The sequence below is a fragment of the Euleptes europaea genome, chromosome 9 (genome assembly GCF_029931775.1).
Source record: "Euleptes europaea isolate rEulEur1 chromosome 9, rEulEur1.hap1, whole genome shotgun sequence".
NCBI classification, from domain to species: Eukaryota; Metazoa; Chordata; class Lepidosauria; order Squamata; family Sphaerodactylidae; genus Euleptes; species Euleptes europaea.
The window spans coordinates 12,562,526-12,585,453 of NC_079320.1; the positions used below are offsets into that span (position 1 = coordinate 12,562,526).

The window sequence follows — 22,928 nt, forward strand, 5'->3', positions numbered from 1 at the left end:
TACCCTGTCTGGCCAAGTGAAATATCATCCATGTAAATTAAAAACTACCTCCAATTCCGCAGGGTAGCAGGCTCATGCCACACGCTCTCGTGCAAACACCTGTGTCCCTGATATTACCTGCCAGACAGGGCAGAGGGAACGGACGCCGAGGTTTTGTTCAAATACATAAAGGTGTCATGAATATTTTATGGAGATTCTAGAGAAATATTTTGCAAGCGTCGCCTTGCAGACTCCTTGAAACTCACTGTGCATTCCAACCCAGAATACGTTATGTCGCTTGTACGCTTCCACAGATGTTTGGCACCGTGAGCATCGCTCTGTCAGACGTAATGTCAGGTGACAGATGCAGGGCAGACGCAAGATGGGTGAGAGGAGAATAGAGGTGAAGGTCTGTGTTTTGATTTGGAGGGGCAGACACAATGTTCCAGTTCAGCAATCCCGACCATCCTGATATGTTTTCATTGCTCTTTTTCAACGTGCAGCAGCAAAAGCTATTGCAGACACTCCACAATGCACATAGGGGGGAAACTTCCCTCAACATTTTTATTACAGTACCTCGGACAACTATATGTCCCCATACACCAATTACAGTCCTCTGGCTGCCACCTTCTGGTTGTTCTTCCACTTAAGATTGCCCACGCAGCATCTTCTAGAGTCCATTCCTTTTCAATCATGGATCATTAACCATGGGTACTTTCATTTAGGTTCGCCCCTGGTCTGTCTCGGTTGTTCCTTGGAGTTATGCATGAGTTTTCCCTCCATTAGAGATGACCTCGCTGCCAGCCCTCACAAATCCTGGGACTTCCTCTTCCTCTGTTAACTTGATTCTTCCCTCTCCTCTGAGCTCAGATCGGGTGAAATCCCCATGCATAAGGCAAAGCATGGGACATGCAAGCTTCATTTCTCTCACAGCCAATTACAAAGCAGTGTGTAAGGGGGCGGGGATTCAAATATTTCCTGCTTCCTCTGAGCTGTTTCTGAGCAGAAGAAAGGCTTTTTAAAAAAGAGGATTGGATTTCTCCCCCTGTCCTTTCATATCACTCATTTTTTTTTCTTAAAATACTTTTTTATTTGGCAACTGGGTTTTGGGGGGCTTTTCTCTCACAGGGGGTTACTGCATTATGTATTCCCAGCAATGTATTAAGAGTATGAAAATGTTATAAAAAAAACATCGCTTTAAACGGGTTTTTGGATGCCACGGCTAAAAAATGGTTGGAAGATGTCTTCACAGCTAAAGGGGCCAAACAAAGTGCGATCAGTATTTTTTATAACAGTTTCAAACTCTTAATATACCAGTGGGAATACACAGAAAGTGTGAACAGTATTTTTTATAACATTTTCAAACTCTTAATACATCGCTGGGAATACATAATGCGGTAACCCCCACAGTAAGCACTACAAAGTAAGCCAATTACAAAGCAGCATTTAAAGAGGCGGGGACTTGATCTGAGCTTGGAGACTGCTGGTGCATAGATTCCCAACAGGAAGGCATGGGTCCAGTGAGCAACAAACCTCAGGTAAAACTCCCATGCATAAATGACCATGGATTCCAATTTATGGAATGGGCTCCCCAACAGGGCTGGGGGAGAACTATCCTTAGACGTTTTCAGGAGGCTATAGGAATTTTCTTGGCTGGGTGGGGTTAATGCAGTTTCACTTTAGTGTGTACGTTGTTAATCTTGAAACTGTAGGTTGCCTTGAGCCACAAGGCAAAAGCAGGACATACTGTGAGAGACCACACAGGGGCTGTGGCTCAGTGGAAGAGCATATGCTTGGCCTGCAGAAGGTCCCAGGTTCAATCCCTGGCATCTCCAGTTAAAGGGACTAGGCAAGTAGGTGATGGGAAAGACCTCTGCCTGAGACCCTGGAGAGCCGCTGTCCGTCTGAATAGACAATACTGACTTGGATGGACCCAGGGTCTGGTTCAGTATAAGGCAGCTACATTATACTGAATCAGACCATCGGCCCATCAAGGTCAGTCTTGTCTACTCAGACTGTCAGTGGCTCTCCAGGGGTTTTTCACATCACCTACTGCCAGGCCTTTTGAGATGCCAGGGATTTGCCTTGTTCTGTCTATGCATACTGAGAGGAAATCCACCCTAATTGCATATCAGTTGTTCCAACGTGGAACTGCAAGAAAAGTCCACACCTTTGCAATTTAAATAAAAGAGAGCAGTTTTCCTAGGCCAATTCCACCATGTATAGACGTGTTGATTTTGATATACAAAATTCCCACACACATACAGAAAACAGATTTAGTGGCATACATGTTTTAGGAGCCAAAATCCAATTCTGCAAACCGAATCCATACATTGAATTTCTGTCATGACATGGAACATGGGTGCCAAAATCAGTTAGTTTCAAGGCCACTTTCTCAGACCAGCACCAGTACATTTATGGAAGAAAACAGGAATGCAAATGTGTATGCAAAAACAAACCGTATTGTATTAAAGCGCCCTAATCTGGAAATCACAGGAAGTGATGGTTTCTTTCACACCACAAAGTATGCCAAGTATAAATGGCAAAACATGGCTGCAAGTTGCCTGTTTCTGAAGACAGAGGCAAACAGGTGTATTGTGTGTTGTGTGTGTTAAGTGCTGTCAAGTCGCTTCTGACTCATGGCGACCCTATGAATGAAAGTCCTCCAAAATGTCCTATCTTTGACAGCCTTGCTCAGATCTTGCAAACTGAAAGCTGTGGCTTCCGTTATTGAGTCAATCCATCTCTTGTTGAGGAAGCAGGAAGCATTTGAATCCCCGCCTCTTTACACACTGCTTTGTAATTGGCTGTGAGAGAGACGAAGCTTGCACGTGTATTACGCACCCCCTTTTACAGGTGTATTACGCACCCCCTTTTACCCACTTTGTACCCACTCTCTCAGCCTGACTGTGTATGCTGAGGGGAAGCATTAGCCCGAGTGTATTTGTGAGGAGATTATTTTTCTCCTTCTCCAGTCCCAGACTCTGATTTACCTCAGAGAGAAACTTGACACAAGAGGCTTCTTAATGTTAACAAACAAAACAGGGAAATTTAATTGACAGTATTCACAAGATGGATTTTTAAGGAAAAGGCGGAATTGGAGGGAAAACACAAAATCACATAGATGTACACAAGATTCAGAGAGATAGCTTAGTTCAGATGTTACTCAAGTTGACTTTAGCTTAGATGTTTTCTCAAATTAAGTTTCTTCAGTTCTTAGGTTACAAGCTAAGATTCAGTTTCACAGACTCCGTTCCCAGCCTAGCTAACAGGAATGAAGAGACTTTGAATCTCTTATTCCCGGAGAACAATACAGAAGTATGGGAATTACCAAATTCCCTCTTCCATTTCTCACTGACTACCCCACACCAGTGGCAGTAATCCTCCACGCCACCCTGCAACCTGAATAGCTCTATCCCATGGACTAATTCCCCTTTGTGACCTGAGAAAGGGCCCTTTTACACCCAATTCTCAATCCTGTCACCTCACTTAGGCTATACAGAACCCTTCGGTTCACAGATTTGTTCACGGCTGCCTGTCACGCAGGTTCACCGGCTTAAAACCTTTCACAGCTTCTTCTCAGTCTTGCTACCAAGCTCTGAATCTTTCACAGCCTCCTCTTACGCTTTCCTCTGCTCTGGTTAGACCTCACCTAGAGTACTGTGTTCAGTTTTGGTTACTGCAATTTAAGAAAGATGTAGACAAGCTGGAACGTGTCCAGAGGAGGGCAACAAAGATGGTGAGGGGTCTGGAGACCAAGTCCTTTGAGGAAAGGTTGAAGGAGCTGGGTATGTTTAGCCTGAAGAGGAGAAGACTGAGAGGGAATATGATAACCATCTTCAGGTACTTGAAGGGCTGTCACATAGAGGAGGGTGCCGAGTTGTTTTCTGTTGCCCCAGAAGGTCGGACCAGAACCAACTGGTTGAAATTAAATCAAGAGAGTTTCCGCCTAGACATTAGGAAGAATTTTCTAACAGTTCGAGCAGTTCCTCAGTGGAACTGGCTTTCTCAGGAGGTGGTAAGCTCTCCTTCCCTGGAGGTTTTTAAGAAGAGGTTAGATGGCCATCTGTCAGCAATGCTGATTCTGTTACCTTAGGCAGATGATGAGAGGGAGAGCATCTTGGCCATCTTCTGGGCATGGAGTAGGGGTCACTGTGTGTGGGGGGGGAAGGTAGTGTGAATTTCCTGCATTGTGCCGGAGGTTGGACTAGATGACCCTGGTGGTCCCTTCCAACTCTATGATTCTATGGTTACCAAGCTCTGAAACTTTCACAGCCTTCTCTTATGCTGGTTACCAAGCTCTGAATGCCTTTCTCTCTCTCAGAGCTCAGAGTGTCAGCTTTTTTTGGCTCCGTCCACTCTTCGTCTGTCAGCTACAGCTGCAGATTAACCCGTTGTCCTTCACAGGGTGTGAACACCTCGACATTCTGTCAATTAATGGGCTGCCTGAATTGACACCGGCACACAGAATGTCAGCCAAACTGGTCGTTGTTTGAGCATTTCTATATACAACTATTTTACAGAAAAACAGAACTGGACTTAAGGAGTGGGGCCTGGCAACTTCTAAACTCCCTTCCCAAAGAAGGAAGCCAACCCAGAGAGAAAAATCTGTTTTGAACAGCATCACAAATCTGCAACGGCTTGCAACATCTCTGTAGGGTTAGATGAGAAAGGAAGAGGGGAATGGGTTCATTCATTTGAGAATAAAATTTTATGGCTATTTAAAAAGCCTAGGAAATGAAAATAATCTTTAAAGGAATACCTTCAAAACGTAGAGAGGAACACAGCACAAGACAGGAAAGAAATCATGCCACTTGTAGAACAACATTAAAAAGTCAACTGCTTTCTTGATCCATTGCAAGTGCTAAACGGCTGATTAAAGCGACAGATAAAAACATGGGCTGAAAGAAGGAATTAGGTTTCTCAGCACTGGACAGCCCTGGACAGTTCAGCCTTTGAAATGTGCTATTACCAAGCCTTTGCCATCATAAATATACCCATTACCATTCATTTAAGCCAACTGCCTATTTCCAAACGGCTGGTATGATTCCCGCCCGGACATAAATATCAGAACACCAATTTGGTTCCTCACTCTGTTGTCATTACTTGGCTAATACGCTGTAAAAAGGAAATAAAATCTTGGAACGATGTTATCAGAAGCGACAAAGGCATTAATATTACCTCGGCTGCACTGGCAAATTGCACGTTCTTTCTTTGTTTGTTTCTAATCCTTTTGAAACACAAATGGCAACACGAGAAGAAATGCAGCATAATCCATTCCGTGCCCACTAATGGCAAATCAAAAGAGGTTTTACCTTTGTTTGACCCACTGGTGGTCAAGCTTCCAGTGTTTTCCATTCTATTATTTAATTACAGCAGCGAACATCCTTCAGGTCACTATCCACCCAGTGGGTAAGCAACAGCCTTTTAGAATCTGAGAAAGGAGGTTGGAAACAGAAAATATTTCACTTACTCTTCTGCAGTCAAACAGAGACTTCTCATTGGCCAAGGAGCTGAATGGCGACGTCTGGAAAACAGAAAGTGAAAAATCTCTCTCATGCCTGGTTCACTTTAAAAGTTACTATTGTGACAACTGAAAAGTCAGGATATGTACACATTCATTAGGCAATGCAGCAAGAAGATCAAGACTTACAGTGGTGGGGCCCTAGCCGGCAACTTAATGGTTTATGCATGGGTGCTTTCACTCACGTTCACCCCCAATCTGTCTCGGTTGTTTCTTGGAGTTATGCATGAGTTTTCCCTCCATTAGGGATGACCGCGCTGCCAGCCCTCACAAATCCTGGACCTTCCCATTCCTCTGTTAACCTGATTCTTCCCTCTCCCCTGAGCTCAGCCCGGGTTGAGCTCCATGCATAAAGCAAAGTGCGGGACACACAAGCTTAGTTCTGCTCACAGCAAATTACAAAGCAGCATGTCCAGAGGCGGGGATTCAAATACTTCCTGCTTCCTTGGAGCTCTTTCTGAGCAGAAGAAAGGCTTTTAAAAAGCAAGGCTTGGATTTCTCCCCCCCTTCTTTACTCCATTGTGTTTTTTTAATGTTCTTTAAATGCTTTTTTATGTAGCAATTGGGTTTTGCGGGAGAGGGAACTTTTTTCTCACTACAGCCAGTTACAACGTAGCATTTCAAGGGGCGGGGCCTCAAATACTTCCTGATTTGAGCTTGGAGACTGCTGGTGAATAGACTCCCGAGAGGAAAGTGTGGGTCCAGCAAGCAACGAACCTCAAGTAAAACTCCCAGGCATAAACGACAATTGTCTCTGCTAGGCCTGTCTGGTAGAAGATGACTCCCGAGGACCCATCTGGCCTTGCTGATCTGACTGCTCACTTCGCAGGATTTGCATCAAGTAATCCCAACTACAGCACCCACCTAGTGAAGTGAAGAGATGAACTGACAAGGCAGGACAACAAGACACTTATCAAGCAAGCTCTGGCTCATGAAAGTTGCTAGTCTTTAAGAGACTCTTGCTTGCAATAGACCAATGTTTCCCAAACTTTTCGGGCCACAGCCCCCTTGGTTACACAAACTCAACCCCAGTGCCCCCTACCCTATCTAACAACACAGTTGAAGGGACCGACCTCTAGCACCCCCCTGCTGCCCCCTTGCCTCTTAGTGCCCCCCAGGTAATCCCACTGCCCCCCAGGGGGTGGTATTGCTCACTTTGGGAACCACTGCAATAGACTAATATGGCTCTGCTCTGGAATCTACCAAATACGAGATAACCATCTTCAAGTACTTGACGGGCTGGCATATAGAGGATGGAGCCGAGTTGTTTTCCGTTGCCCCAGAAGGTCGGACCAGAACCAACAGGCTGAAATGAAATCAAAAGAGTTTCCATCTAAACATTAGGAAGAATTTTGTAACAGAGTGGTTCCTCAGTGGAACAGGCTTCCTCGGGAGGTGGCAAGCTCTCTGCCCTTGGGGTTTTTAAGCAGAGGCTAGATGGCCATCTGTCAGCAATACTGATTCTATGACCATAGGCAGATCTTAAGAGGGAGGGCATCTTGGCCATCTTCTGGGCATGGAGTAGGGGTCACTGGGAGTGTGGGGGGGTAGTTGTGAATTTCCTGCATTGTGCATGAGGTTGGACTAGATGACCCTTGTGGTCCCTTCCAACTCTATGATTTTATTATTCTATTCAAATGAGAAGAGCTGAGGACAGCGGTGACAAAAGCTAGAGACAAAAGAGGATGCACGTGGATGCCACATGCAAGAAAAATTCCCAGGGATTGAGCTGCAGGCTGGATTTTTATGGCTCAGAACCCAGCCATTGTCTATATGGAAGCCGAACATTTTCAGTTAAGGATCAGGTTGCTCAAAGAAGTCAAGGAGAAATTAAACATCTGTGAGGTCACCTCTTTCCCTGTCTTCATTCTGGGCACGCATCGCATTTGCACATTAAACCCATGCCCACAGTTCCATGCGCATTCAAGGGAAAGCACAGCCACATGTAAAGCGTGATGACAAACAACCTAAAAGCATTCTTGCAAAAACAGCCTGCAGGAGGCAAGTCTCAGAACAAGCACACAATAAAAGCAACCTTAAGTGGATTGGCTTTTGGTGCCGAATACATCGACGCTCTGCTCTAAAAACTTCTGGCAAGCCTTGGAATAGTAAAATCTCTAACTTATCCATGCCTGGTATCAAACACAGCACATTTATGCGTTTGCACATGTATCTTCCTGACATTTCACAAGGGCACAACTGCTCCATAATGGAGCCTCTACAGAATTTTAGATCATAAGGTCACAAGATTAGCTTCTGAGGATCATCTGCTGAGGTCTACAGCCTGTGGCAATAAGACAGCACGTGGGCTCAAATTTTGTGGTGGGAGAAAGAGGCAAGAGAACATGGTTCGCTCATAGAAAAGATGCACTCTATTCCTCCAGATGTCTCTCTGCGCCCAGAAGGGCGGAGTATAAATGAATGAATGAATGAATGAATGAATGAATGAATGAATGAATGAATGAAGCAGAAGGCCACCTCAGCAGCCCCAGTGATGTCACAAGGCCCTCGGGGTAGTCTCTCTATTAGAGAACATTAGCCCAGGGACCTCCAAAACCTGGAGCCAACCTCACCCAGTCAAATGCCTCCCCGTAGGGTTTTCAAGGCAAGAGACAAACAGAGGTGGTTTGCCATTGCCTGCCTCTGCATAGCGGACCTTGGACTTCCTTGGTCATCTCCCATCCAAGTACTAACCAGGGCCGACCCTGCTTAGCTCCTGAGATCTGATGAGATTGGGCTAGCCTGGGCCATCCAGGTCAGGGCCATAAATATCAATGCAGTGGTTGGCCTTAGGCAAGCCATAATGTTCTTACTTCAAGCCCTTGTCATCTGCAGTGATAATTATATTTGCCTACCTTCTTTGACCATAAGAATTATTGTAAAGCTCCAGAAACACATGATTTGTGCTATGTTAAAGCTGTTACTCAATCGCAGCCCACGAAGAAACTGGCAACACTGCGAATGCTTCCCTTAGAACTGGTGATATGGGAAATATTAATCGTGTAAAGAGCTAACAAAATGTGCCAGCGGGATTCATATCGCTGACTAACGGCCATCGTCTGCCTTCCATTTAGTTAATGAACATTTGGAGAACTCTCGGATAATTACAGAGGGAAAAGCGGATGAAATGCAAACTGTCAAGAAGATCGCATCCAGTTACTTCTTCATTTAACGCTAAACGCATCTAATCACTCCGCTTAATTGTGGGACAATATTTACTCAGCAGAGAGGAACTTGTGAGCTTGGAAGTGAATTAAGTTTAAAATGCAAACTTTGAAAAACTCCTATGAATTTTAAAAAAAATCTAGGTCAGCCAGATTTTGGTGCCTGAAGTTGGAAACCCAAATATCATTGTTCCCTCCTACCTAATGTACAAAAATTCTCGTTCAATCCAGTGAGGCATATACAGAAGAACGTCCTGGAGGATTGTGCCCCATTGGTTGGATCTGTGTTTTTCCCATTTTACCACCCTAATGGTGACCAGGCTGCCTCCCATTACTACTACTACTACTACTACTTTTTGCCGTCAAGTCTTTAAGGCACTACTGGACTCAAGTCTCGCTCTTCTATTGCAGTCAAACACTTAGGGTTGCCAGCTCCGGGTTGGGAAATACCTGGAGATTTTTGGGGCGGAGCCTGAGGAGGGCGGGGTTTGGGGAGGAGAGGAACTTCAATGCCATAGAGTCCAATTGCCAAAGTGGCCATTTTCTCCAGGTGAACTGATCTCTGTCGGCAGGAGATCAGTTGTAATAGCAGGCGATCTCCAGCCACCGCCTGGAGGTTGGCAACCCTAGAGCATCATCAAATTCACAACTCCCCACAATATAACAAGGGTTGTTTTAATAAAAGCAACCAAAGACAGGGCCAAGCTGACCAGGACAGAAAGGTCAGATTCCCCCCCACACACACACCAAGTATCTTACAGTCCTGATTGGCAGCATCTAACAGGCCAACTAGGTTGATAACAGGCAGAAACTTGACCCGGTACTAACACTGATCCTTCTATAAATGTTCATGGCAAGTTCCATAACAAAATACTGGCACAGATGCCCCATCAATTGTGGAATTATTTAACTGCCTAATGTGAAATATGTTGCAGGCTGTTTCAGGAAAGGCGGTAAAATGGTTTTACCATTGATTCATCCAGAGATCTTTTTTCCCTGTATGGATTTATGCCCAAGGATTTAATGCACAGTTGAAATAGGCAAATATAGCAGTACCCACTCCGAGCACAAATGAAATTTCATCCTCCAATCAATAGCAGGCCAGACATTAGTGACTTTATTCACAAACACAAAACACCATGTCATTTTAATCAGTCATGCCTGGATGTGTCCACAATAGCTCTTGATAGATAATAGGCTATTTGTCAGCACGGGGGAGGGGTGGTGGTTTCCAGAGCAGCCCCCTCCACAAAATGCTGTATTTCTACTAAAAATCAAAATGGAGAATCCTATTAAATCAGAAATTAAACTAGATGCTTTCAGGGTCACACCCTGTGTAAAATGCCCAAGAGTACATTTAGGCCTTGTTCCTGATGGCATACAAGGGAAAGAAGAAGCTAGACTATGTATAAATCATCCAGCTTTTCAATCCTCAGACCTATAGGGATTCCTGAGGAATAATTACCTTGTGGTCTGACTTATGGAAGATGAGGGTGCACTGACCCCAGCTCTTTCTAATGAATACCTGTGTTTTCAGGTTACATTTCCTATCTCATTTTTCATGGACCTCTATACAAATGTCCTATTTGCAGTCTTGTCATGAGGGTGCCTTGGGATATGTGGGTGCTAAATTTCAGATCTCCAAATGATGCAGAATTAGTTTATTTTGGGATATACCCCATGCCTTCCTTTTGAGTTGTGTGTGTTAAGTGCCGTCAAGTCGCACCCGACTCATGGCGACCCTATGAATCAATGTCCTCCAGAACATCCTATCCTTAACAGCCTTGCTCAGATCTTGCAAATTGAGGGCCATGGCTTCCTTTATAGAGTTAACCCATCTCTTGTTGGGTCTTCCTCTTTTCCTGCTGCCCTCAACTTTTCCTAGCATGATTGTGTTTGCCAGTGACTCTTGTCTTCTCATAACGTGACCAAAGTACGACAGCCTCAGTTTAGTCATTTTAGCTTCTAGGGTCAGTTCAGGATTGATTTGATCGATAACCCACTGATTTGTTTTTTGTTTTTTTGTTTTGTTTTGGGGCAGTTTATGGTATCTGTAACATTCTAGGTTGGCAACCCTAGATTATAAGCCGGTTTGATTCTTCCTTAAGTGGCAGAGAAAGTCAGCATATAAAAACCAACTCTTCTTCTGAGGGAAAAATGGGTGGGTGCATACATCGACCAGATCTCCTTGAAGGAAGGAAGGGATATGAACGTGAGGCATGGACTGAACAAGAAATTATAGTACAGAGAGATATAGAACCACTAATGATAACAGCAAGTAATGTGATTTGTTTTCATATGATATTTGGGCTGGGCTGCAGGGCATGAAGGTGGCCTAGAGGAGGAATCTTTGTATGGGGTCCCACAGTGGTTCTCAGCAGCCCTCATCATTAATCCCCATATTATTTTAAACACACACTGGGGCTCAGTGGTAGAGCATCTGCTTGTCATGCAGATGGTCCCAGGTTCAATCCCTGGCATCTTCAGTTAAAGGGACTAGGCAAGTAGGTGATATGAAAAACCTCTACCTGAGACCCTGGAGAGCTGCTGCCGGTCTGAGTAGACAATACTGACTTTGACGGACCAAGGGTCTGATTCAGTATAAGGCAGCTTCATGTGTACCACATTTAGCTGTTAAGTCTTGTGTAACCTCATGATTTTGGGGCCCCCTGCGAGTGGTTTCCAGCATCTCTTCGATATAATGAGATGAGCACATATTCAAAGCATGTTGCTTTAACCAGTAGGTACAGGAACGGATAAACAATCAACGTTACGTCGATCGGATAGGTAGAATCAGCTGTTACTTTACAACCGTTCTATCTTCTAATGCATTTTAATGACGGCACTCCTGTTACAGTGGGAAATGTTAAGAGTGGCAAGGGTGCAATATAGCAATGATGCTATACTATAAGCAATTATAGCTATTATACCACATCGTGCTAGCAATACGATGCATGTCGTCAAACTAACAGGCAAGGCTATCATGGAGCAGAAAAGGATTATTCTGGTGCTCAGACTCGGAAGCCCAAGCGATGCTCACAGCTAGTTGCTATTTCAGTCACACGCTAGGCAATGTCCATACACTATTATCCACTATAATATGGATACTTATATATCGATACACAGGACCTGGCTGACCAAGTGACATTTATGCCATTAAAAAATGGGCATGATGTAGGGGTCACTCAGGGTGTTGGGGGGAGGTAGTTTGGAATTTCCTGCATTGTGCAGGGGGCTGGACTAGATGAGCCTGGTGGTCCCTTCCAACTCTATGATTCTATGATTCTAGATCATGCCCTGACCTGGATTACCCAGGCTAACCAGATCTCATCAGATCTTGGGAGCTAAGCAGGGTCGGCCCTGATTAGTACTTGGATGAGCGACCACCAAGGAATTCCAGGGTCTCTACGTATAGGCAGGCATTGGCAAACTCCTCTGTTCCTCTCTTGCCTTGAAAACCCTATAGGGTCACCATAAGTTGACTGCGACTTGACGGCACTTTACACACACATTGTATGCATAGATCATAAACAGTACCTATATAAATAAAATTATCTTGACAGGAGTGAAGAAGAAGAGTTGGTTTTTATATGTTGACTTTCTCTATCAGTTAATGAAGAATCAAACGGGCTTACAATCACCTTCCCTTCCCACGCCCACAAAAGATGCCCTGTGAGGTAGGTGGGGCTGAGAGAACTCTAAGAAAGCTGTGACTAGCCCAAGGTCACCAAGCTGGCTTCATGTGTAGGAGTGGGGAAACCAACCCATTTCACCAGATTAGCGTCCGCTGCTAATGTGGAGGAGTGGGGAATCAAACCCTGTTCTCCAGATTTGCATCCACCACTCCAAACCACCATGAGGGCTGGCAGCGAGGTCATATCTAATGGAGGGGAAACTCATGCACAACTCCAAGGAACAACCAAGACAGACTGGGGGCGAACATAAGTGAAAGTTCCCATGCATAAACGACCTAATGCGCAATCACTGCAGGGAGGAGTATGTTAGGCAACTTGAAGATAACAAGCTAAAAGATTACACCTTCCTGGATTGGATAAAATCAGAAGCAATGGTGATAGGCTGCAAGGGTCCCCATGCTGTTATACTTTATTTCATTTTGGTTTATTTATTTTCTTCATTTATATCCTGTCTTTCCCCTCAATGAAGACTCAAAGCAACTTACATCATTCTCCTCTCCTCCATCTTATCCTCACAGCAGCCCTGAAAAGTAGGTGAGGCTGAGAGAGTGATGTGAAAGACCTCTGCCTGAGACCCCGGAGAGCCGCTGCTGGTCTGAGTAGACAATACTGACCATGATGGACCAAAGTCCTGATTCAGTATAAGGCAGCTTCATGTGTTCATGTGAACTCTACTTCCACAGAAGAGTGGGGATTCGAACACGGGGCTCCCAAATCCTAGTCCGACACTCTAACGACTACGCCATACTGGCTCTCCAAATCTGAAGCAGAATTAACAATAGCACTACCTGCTTTTAGGCGTCTGCTTGCTTCCAGTATGCTCGGCTTAACTTGTTGGTGAGATCTCCAGAGCGCAGTATAAGGAATGGCTCTTGCAGCAGTGCTAATTACTCCATGCGCAAACATACCATTTCACCCAACTATTGGCAGAGAACACCCTATTGTTGCTTGACTTCCAGACTCTATAAAAAGAAACCCATCTAGACATTAGGAAGAATTTTCTAACAGTTACAGCGGTTCCTCAGTGGAACAGGCTTCCTCGGGAGGTGGTGAGGTCTCCTTCTCTTGAGGATTTTAAGCAGAGGCTAGATGGCCATCTGTCTGCAATGCTGATTCTATGACCTTAGGCAGTTCATGAGAGGGAGGGCATCGTGGCCATCTTCTGGGCCTGTAGGGGTCACTGGGGGTTTGGGGGGGAGGTAGTTGTGAATTTCCTGCATTTTGCAGGGGGTTGGACTAGATGACCCTGGTGGTCCCTTCCAACTCTATGATTCTATGAAACTCATTGTGCTGAGTCTCATCAGATCACCAAAGCTTTATTTGTAAATAAATAGAAGTGGGCTTAGGTCCACAGTAGCCCGTGCTTCTGTAAATCTGTTACCCATTTAGATACGTCAAAATTCTTTTTGTTGTTGTTGCTGTTTTGCAAAAACACTGTAAAAGTCTGGAATGCATGCAGTTGCTTTCTCTCTCCCTCATTAAAACTGAACCAGGAAAGACTCCCCTTCTCAGGGAAGTGGGATGAGATGTACCCTCTTCTACAAAAATATGCAAGAGGTGAGCATGTGAGAGCAAAGCAGTTTGCTAATAAACCCAATTAGCTTCTCTTTGTCTGGCATGACTGACAAGGTATTACCGCTGTAACAGACGGGATTGTTAAAAGCAAACTCTCTTTAGCTCAACGCCTTCTGTTGCAGAGGAAACCCTCCGGTTTTTGATCCCACCCATTGGTCTGCCACTTCTTGGGTTCAGTCCCATACAAATTAATTCGTGACAGCACTCACACATGTCTTATAGCCACCTATGTTTTTGAATGCTTAAGCCCTGCCATTAGATTGCACCGACCTGTGTGTGTGTGAAGTGCCGTCAAGTTGCTTCCGACTCATGGCGACCCTACGAATCAATGTCCTCTAAAATGTCCTATGCTTAATAGACTTGCTCAGATCTTGCAAACTGAGGGCTGTGGCTTCCTTTATAGAGTCCATCCATCTCTTGTTGGATTTTCCTCTTTTCCTGCTGCCCTCAACATTTCCTAGCATGATTGTCTTTTTCAGTGACTCATGTCTTCTCATAATGTGACCAAAGTACGATAGCCTCAGTTTAGTCGTTTTAGCTTCTAGGGTCAGTTCAAGCTTGATTTGATCTATAACCCACTGATTTGCTTTTGGGGCAGTCCACGGTATCCAAAACACTCTCCTCCAACGCCACAGTTCAAAGGAATCTACTTTCTTCCTATCAGCACCGACCTACACTGTGCTTATTAGTTTCAAACAGTTGCTGTGTTGGTCTACAGTCTAACACAGTGATGCCGAACCTTTTAGAGACCGAGTGCCCAAACTGCAACCCAAAACCCACTTATTTATCGCCAAGTGCCAATACGGCAATTTAACCTGAATACCGAGGTTTTGGTTTAGAAAAAACAACTCATCCATTCACATATTTTGCGTTAAAAGAAAAACACAATAACAGAGCTTTCAATGATACAAACAACTTTTTATTGAAAGGTAGAAGTTTGCATTTGGCATGCATCTCTCCAGGACTCGTCCTCTGCTCAGCCACCGGACATTATTGTACATAAGTAAACAATTATACTGTGCCTGAACCTCCTCAAGAAGTGCTTGAAACTGTCAACAATTCAGAGCACGAGCCATGATGTAATTCACCATTTTTGTGACATCTTTGAGGACATCGTCAATTTTTTTGAACAATTAATGTGATTTTTGCTGTTGTGTGCATGCTGATAATTTGTCTACCCTTGGCTCATACTTTGTAAGTTTGAGAGCAACACATACAGCACTCAGGTCATCTGTTAGCCTGTTTCTGGTGTCAGATTTGATATAATTCAAAGCTGAAAACAGCTGCTCACAAGCATAAGATGATCCAAATAAAGTAAGGAAAGCAATCCCAAGTGCTTTCATTGACTTAAAATTATTTGGCAAAGAATTCCACACTTTAAGGATTTCATTTTCAGAACTAACTGTGCTGTCCTTTGGCATCCCTTCTATCTTTTCAAGTGTTTCACGCAGGTCATAGAATTTATTTTTCCAGATAGAGCTTTCTTGAAATTCTATTAGCTCCATTTCCAGATTTTCTAAATCTAACCAGTGTAGGCAGGAAAGATCAAGTTCTTCAAATTTGGCTTTATCTGGAGAAGAAAGAAAACACAGGGTTGTCTCCATCTTACGGAACTGTAAAAATCAGTTACTAAAATTCACCTTTGCAGCTGCTACAATGCTAGAAAATTCCTTGTAGATTTCCTGATGGCTTGTAGGATTGTCTGCAAATGTTGTAGAATTTTCTAAATGCTTTTTTAGACGGGTGGGGCCCCAGACAAACTGAAGACGGGCGGGCCCCCCGAAAAACAGCTGAGCTGTCCCGCAGCTCAGCTGAGAGGGGGTGGTGTGGCAAGGTGCTCTGCCACAGCCTCCTGGTCCAAACTGAAGATGGGCGGGGGCCTGACAAACAACTGAGCTGCCCCGCAGCTTAGCTGAGAGGGGTGTGTGGCAAGGTGCTTGGCCACGGCCTCCCTGTCCAAACTGAAGAGGGGCGGGGCTTGCCCCGGGTGCAAGGAGAGGGAGGGTGCCAGCGCAGGCTTGGGAAGCATGGGCTTGGGGAGAAGGAGCACCGCCCTCAGCGCCCTCACCACGGCCGGCACAGCCCTAGGCAGATGCAACGGGTCCGCGCGTGCCCACAGAGAGGGCTCGACGTGCCATAGGTTCGCCAACACGGGTCTAACAGGTCCATCAAGTATTTTGGAGAATATACTTTCAAGAGTCAAAGGTATCTAACAAAGGGAGTTTATACCTTGAAAATCTTGTTGGTCTCCAAGGTGCTACTGGACTCGAACCTAGCTGTGCTTATTAGATGACCTTTCATATGGAATATTATCGCTTTACACTGCATAACCGCTTTGAAACTCAGTAAGATGGTTCTAATATTATAATATTATTATGCTACAGCAATCTAGCAATTCCATTTTTTAAAGTGTTCAGGTGGAGGGGAAGGTAATGGTGGCTGGGCAGCAGGGCAAGGAAATTGGGAGGACAACTTCTGTGTGGATGCTCTGTTGCTACTGTGAACGCCTCTGCATTGTAGGCAGCAGCCACAGCTACATATAGAATTGTCTCCATGTGGATAGAATGATTAACTTAAAGCCCATCACCTCCACACACATATTTCACACATGAATACACACATGAAGCTGCCTTATACCGAATCAGTTCATCAGGGTCAGTATTGTCTACTCTGACTGGCAGCAGCTGTCCAGGGTCTCAGACAGAGGTGTTTCTCATCACCAATTGCCTGGTCCTTTTAACTGGAGATGCCGGGGATTGAACCAGGGACCTCTGCATGCCAAGCAGAGGCTCTTCCACTGAGCCACAGCCCTTCCCCAGGAACTTTCGATGCAGTTATATGACTAGATTTAGTTTTCATCTGGTTTCTGCAGGTCACTATCACGATTAGATGGAAGGAAGGTTTTTTTTCCATATACTGTACCTACTTAAGAACTATAAGAAATGATACAGAAGAATCTCTGCAGGCTGACTTCCACATCTAATACATTTGAGAATCAGTTTTAAAATATGTTCAAATCAGAGCATCGGGATTGATGGAGGAAGTAATGAGCTTACCTTCTGCTTGGTGTTTTGCTTCAGGCCGATGCGGGACTGGCTTCTGGACTGTGAAACAAGTGAGAGAAAGAAAGACATTCCATGATTATGTTAAGGATGAAAAGAAATTAGGAAACCTCACGGGCAATGTTAATTCCGTCTGGATCATGGCAAGAAGTGTCTTATATGGAAGAAGTATATACTACAAAAGCTAGAAAGTGGTGCTAGACGTGGAATAATTTTTACTTAGCTATGGTATTGCACTGCCTGAAGCATTTTACAGGGATGGTTCCTTATTGGATGCCAAGGCCTACAATAAAGGAAGAAGGCGTGAAGTTTGTGGAACTGGTTCATATCTAGGTTGCCAACCTCCAGGTACTAAACAAAACACACAGCACAATGGCTGTGAAGAATACAATATGTTAAATACACAACTATAACTTCTATCTATGACAAACACTACACCGTACTAACATGGATGTCTATATAGTATAATGATATGAATACATTCACAAATAGGCTATAACACAATCCACCAAGTGCAACGAAAACCTCTAGCTCCAGCCAACTTAAAAAGGAAACAGTTCAACAGCAAGAACTGGCTGCTAGATGTCAACCAACATGGAAGTGGAATCCAATCAAATAAGCTTGAGTGTCAGCTCCATAGAGTTCCAAGTAGGAATGAAGGAGGGACGTGAAATCTGGATAAAATCATGTTTCAGATACTTCATCAACCGAGATGCTGACGCTCCTCCAGGCTTAATTTGTCCCTTTCTTATGCCTTCAAGCAAGGCACACTGTCTTCAGCCCTGACTCACAGACCTAACTCACACCTGTATGGCATTGAAGTCCCTCCCCTCTCTGAATCCCGCCCTCCTCAGGCTCCACCTCCAAAATCTCCAGGTATTTCTCAACCTGGAGCTGTCAACCCTATCAGTAGGGATGTGATTTATTTATTTTATTTATTTTATTTATACCCCCCACCCTCTCCCCACAGTAGGGTAGCCAGCTCCTGTTTGGGAAATACCTGGAGAATTTTGGGGCGGAGACTGAGGAGGGTGGGGTTTGGGGAGGGGAGGGACTTCCTCTATATCCTGCCATACAGTCCAATTGCCAAAGTGGCCATTTTCTCCAGGTGAACTGATCTCTATCTGCTGGACATCAGTTGTAATAGGAGGAGATCTCCAGCTAGTACCTGGAGGTTTGGCAATCAAAATTGGATCTAGTGCCCCAAGTGAAAGCTACTGGAAATCACAAGCACTTATGGCAAAAAATATATATTCCAGACAAGAATATGCTGTTAAATATATTCAAAATCAAATGCACATACATTAATTAGTACAAATAATTGATGCAATATCATGTTGTACATGTGTAGAATCCATTTGGAAATACATCAACTCGTTCATGAGACTCTAGGTCCTTAAAGATGCATAAGACTCTGAGTCCTGTAAGCTGTGTGGGTAAAAGCCAAAATAGGTCTCCGATAAATGTCCTATTTTGCAAGCCGCTTTCTCATCATTGGCAGTCCCCAGAAGCTGATTCAATCAGAACATATGTTCCCAATTGCAGGCACATAGCCTTCCAGTAAGCCTGGATGACGAATCTCCAGTACCTGGAGGTTGGCAACCCTACCCCACAGGGGACTTGGGGGGCTTACAACATGCCATAAGTCCACCCTCCAAAGCAGCCACTGTCTCCAGGGGAACTGATCTCTGTAGTCTGGAGATCAGCTGGAATTCTGGGAGATCTCCAGGCTCCACCTGAAGGTTGGCAACCCCACCTGATGTCCCTGAAAACAGTGTGGCCGGCTTCTCCCTATAAAGCAGCTTCTTCTCCTGCAGTCATACAGACATTGCTTACAACCTTCAACCCCCCTCAAGAACAGGATCGCTTTTGCAGCATCTGGGCTCTTTCTTATTTTCCATGTGCTCAGCCTCTTTCTCCCTCTCACTGCGCAATAATTTATGATGCGCAAACACATCAGCCCAGGGTGTGTTTAGAGACAGTTGACACTCTGCTGAGTTTTAAGAAAGGAACGCGTTAAACCAGGATGCATTTTTAAAGTTGCTGTTAAAATGTTTACAGCTGAAGAAACCAACATCAGGCCAATAAATAAATAAGGAGTTTGTGCCACATGCGATGTCTTTGTTTATTAAGGAACTGAGCTGGCTGTCTGCAAAAAGTATCTGTGCAAACTGAGAACTACGGAGCTTCAGCCCACACCATTTACAGACCTTGAGGCAGATTACAGTTTTAAAATCAAACATATAAACTATGTTTGGAAGTGTAAACTAAACAGGAGCTGCATGTAAACTGCAATAGAGCAGGGGGAGGGGCTGTGGCTCAGTGGTAGAGCATCTTCTTGGTGTGCAGAAGGTCCCAGGTTCAATCCCTGGCATCTCCAGTTAAAGGGACTAGGCAAGTAGGTGATGCGAAAGACCTCCACCTGAGACCCTGGAGAGCCGCTGCCGGTCTGAGTAGACAATGCTGACTTGATGGACCAAGGGTCTGATTCAGTAGAAGGCAGCTTCATGTGTTCATGTGTGGAAACCGGTTCGCACTTACCTAGGGTTGCCAACCTCCAGGTATTAGCCGGAGATCTCCTGCTATTACAACTGATCTCCAGCGAGGTCATCTCTAATGGACGGGAAACTCATGCATAACTCCAAGGAACAACCAAGACAGACCAGGGGCGAATGTGGGTGAAAGTACCCATGCATAAACGACCTATATTGCAAGTCCTGTTTGTCTTTCATTGATTGTCACCCAAATGGTTGTGTCCAGATGGAACATGGAAGCACCAGTCAAGCTCTTTGTCCTGTTCTGTATTGAACAGCAGAGAATTAATGGTCATCTTCTCTTCCCTATTCTCCTCCCAATTATTGGGGGGGGGGGTATGGTCATTTCCAGGAGTTTTTTCTAGGAGGGGAGAAACTTTTCCCCTTGACAGAAAGCCCCTGATTAATCTGTTTATGTGTGTTTTGAGCATTTGTGTCAAGGTATGCATATTGCCTTCTTTCTTACATTGATCCTGCCAGAGTGAACACAACAGAGAACACCCTTCTCTGTTAGACTGAGGAAGTCACCAGTAACCAGCAGATTGTGAGGTCTGCCAATACTGGGGGGGGGGGGAGAGAGAAAACGGCAATAAAGGAATGCTAGGAAGATGAGAGCCAGCGTGGTGTGGTGGTTAAGGTGTAGGGTTGCCAGCCTCCAGGTACTAGCTGGAGATCTCCTGTTATTACAACTGATCTCCAGCCGATAGTGATCAGTTCACCTGGAGAAAATGGCCGCTTTGGCAATTGGACTCAATGGCATTGAAGTCCCTCCCCTCCCAAAACCCCGCCCTCCTCAGGCTCCGCCCCAAAAACCTCCCACCAGTGGCGAAGAGGAACCTGGCAACCCTATTAAGGTGTCGGCTAATGATCTGGGAAACCCAGGTTCGAATCCCCACTCTGCAATGGAAACTTGCTGGGTGACCTTGCGCCAGTCACATACTCTCAGCCTCGACCCTGGTAAGTATTTGAATGGGAGACCTCCAAGGACTACCAGGGGCATGATGTGGAGGCAGGCAATGGCAAACCACCTCTGAATTTCTCTTGTCTTGAAAACCCTACAGGATCGCCATAAATCAGCTGTGCCTTGATGGCAAAAAAAAAGAGGAAGAAGATGGTGTGTTTTCTGTATTGTCTGGGACCCCCAGAAATACGATCTAATGTTGAGGGCTGCCACCACCACCCATTAATCTCGTGTTTGCCCACCCCTCTCCTCTCTCTGGTCTATTCTCAGCCTCCCTTCATGAACTGGAGAACATCTGGCAGAGTTAACAAGATGAGCATCTGTAAATAGTAATGAATTTTTGCGGTGTGACTGGGGAAAGCCTGGAGCCGAACTAATGAATTGTCATTTTAATTATTTAAAACACATTAAAACTTTCAGCCACAGAGGGCAGGCAAGACAGGAGCGCTATTCACAGGGACTTCCTGGCGCAGCAGCTGCAGATGTGGTTGCGCGATGTGTGATAAACTTGGCTGAGTCAGGCCGCACGATGGGAAATTTCACAAAGGGCAGACGGGAGGTGAGGGGAAATGGTGCGACATAAATGTTATCCCGGTGTGTCAAGTGAAGAGATGACCTTTCTCTGTGAGGAATTTGAGCGCTTCTTACTAAGCAGCAGCGTTGAAAGAGCTCTGATTTTTCTTCAATGGATGGCAATGGCTGATGGCTACTGAGCAAGAATCCCCCCACCCCAAATGCTCAGGGCAAGCTGGAAAAGCACTTGAAGAAGCAAACGCATAGTTAACACATAGTTAAATTGTGGAACTCCCTGCCCCAGGATGTGGTGATGGCTACCAACTTGGAAGGCTTGAAGAGGTGAGTGGACATGTTAATGGAGGAGAGGGGTATTCATGGCTACTAGTTAAAATAGATACTAGTCATGATGCAGACCTATTCTCTCCAGGATCAGAGGAGCATGCCGTATATTTTAGGTGCTGTCGAACACAGGCAGGATGGTGCTGCTGCAGTTGTCTTGTTTGGGGGCTTCCTAGAGGCACCTGGGTGGCCCCTGTGTGAACAGACTGCTGGACTTGATGGGCTTTGATCTGATCCAGCATGGCTTGTCTTCCTTATGCTCTTAAACCTAGGTAGGTCTACTCAAAAGTAAGCCCCATGTTACTCACTGCCTTGGGAACCCTATTTGTGTTCAAAGTAAGGTTGCCAGGTCCCTCTTCGCCACCAGCAGGAGGTTTTTGGGGTGGACCCTGAGGAGGGCGGGGTTTGGCTAGGGGAGGGATCTCAATGCCATAGAGTCCAATTGTCAAAGCGGCCTTTTTCTCCAGGTGAGCTGATCTCTATTGGCTGGAGATCAGTTGTAATAGCAGGAGATCTCCAGCTAGTACCCGGAGACTGGCAACCCTATTCCCCTCTAAGTCTCCTCCCTGCCCCAACACAGATGCCTTTTCCACAGTCCAAGTTCCAGACCTTTTTTACATTTTTAAAAATAGTGATCAGTGTGTATTGGACAACATGTATATCACACCTTGGCTTTTGAAGTGTCATGGAAATTTTTCAGCCAATTTTGGCTTTCTACATGTTTTGGACCCAGGCTAGCCTGATCTCTTCAGAAGTCGGGGTTTGGGGAGGGGAGAGATTTCAGTGCCATAGAGTCCAATTGCCAAGGCAGCCATTTTTCTCCAGGTGAACTGTTCTCTATCGGCTGGAGAGCAGTTGTAATATTTTTGTTGTAATATATTTGAATATATTTGAATGGATGTCATGTTGATGAGGGAACTACCGGTAGCTTGTTCTCTGTTGCTCCAGAGACTAGGACACGGAGTAATGGATTTAAATAGAAAAGCGATTCCACCTAAACATTAGGAAGAACTTTCTGATGGTGAGGGCTGTTCAACGGTGGAATGTGCTGCCTCAGAGGGTGGTGGAGTCCCATCTTTGGAGGTCTTTAAGCAGAGGCTAGATGGCCATCTGTACGGAGTGCTTTGATTGTGGGATCCTGCATAGCGGGGGGAGGGTTTGGGTTACTGGGGATGTGGGGGGAGGTAGTTGTTGATTTTCTGCATTGTGCAGGGGGTTGGACTAGATAACCTTGGTGGCCCCTTCCAACTCTATGATTCTAATAGGAGACCTCCAGCTAGTACCTGGAGGTTGGCAACCCTAGTCAGTAAATAAATGTTTAAAATAAAATAAATAGGTCTTATTCCCAGGGAAATGTTCTTGGAATTGCAGCTAGTGACTCATTGTCTGACTTTTGCAGCTAGAACTGGAAGAAGAGCTTTGGGAAACTCTGAGCAGATGCTGTTTGCTCTTGGGGAAAACTGAGGCTGTTTAAAGACTAGTCGGAACACTTCCAGCTTCTCCATTCACCATGTTTGGAAATAAATATCATAAAAGCAACATAAATCTCACATGCTTTTCACCCTTTGGCAAAGATGGA

The 22,928-nt window shown here is 45.0% G+C and overlaps 1 long non-coding RNA gene and 1 other non-coding gene across 2 annotated transcripts in view; one reads left to right on the plus strand and one right to left on the minus strand.

The window, feature by feature from the left end:
• Nucleotides 1-5,432: 5,432 nt before the first annotated feature.
• Nucleotides 5,433-22,928, minus strand: part of LOC130482640 (uncharacterized) — a 51,738-nt gene continuing 34,242 nt past the window's right edge. The window contains exons 2-3 of the long non-coding RNA XR_008933507.1: nt 16,994-17,041; nt 5,433-5,506 (exon numbers count right to left, since the gene is read on the minus strand). This is a non-coding gene — a long non-coding RNA (uncharacterized LOC130482640). The remainder of the gene's footprint in view (nt 5,507-16,993; nt 17,042-22,928) is intronic.
• TRNAD-GUC (transfer RNA aspartic acid (anticodon GUC)) lies at nt 11,088-11,153 on the plus strand. Its single transcript has one exon. It is a non-coding gene; the product is annotated as a tRNA-Asp (tRNA).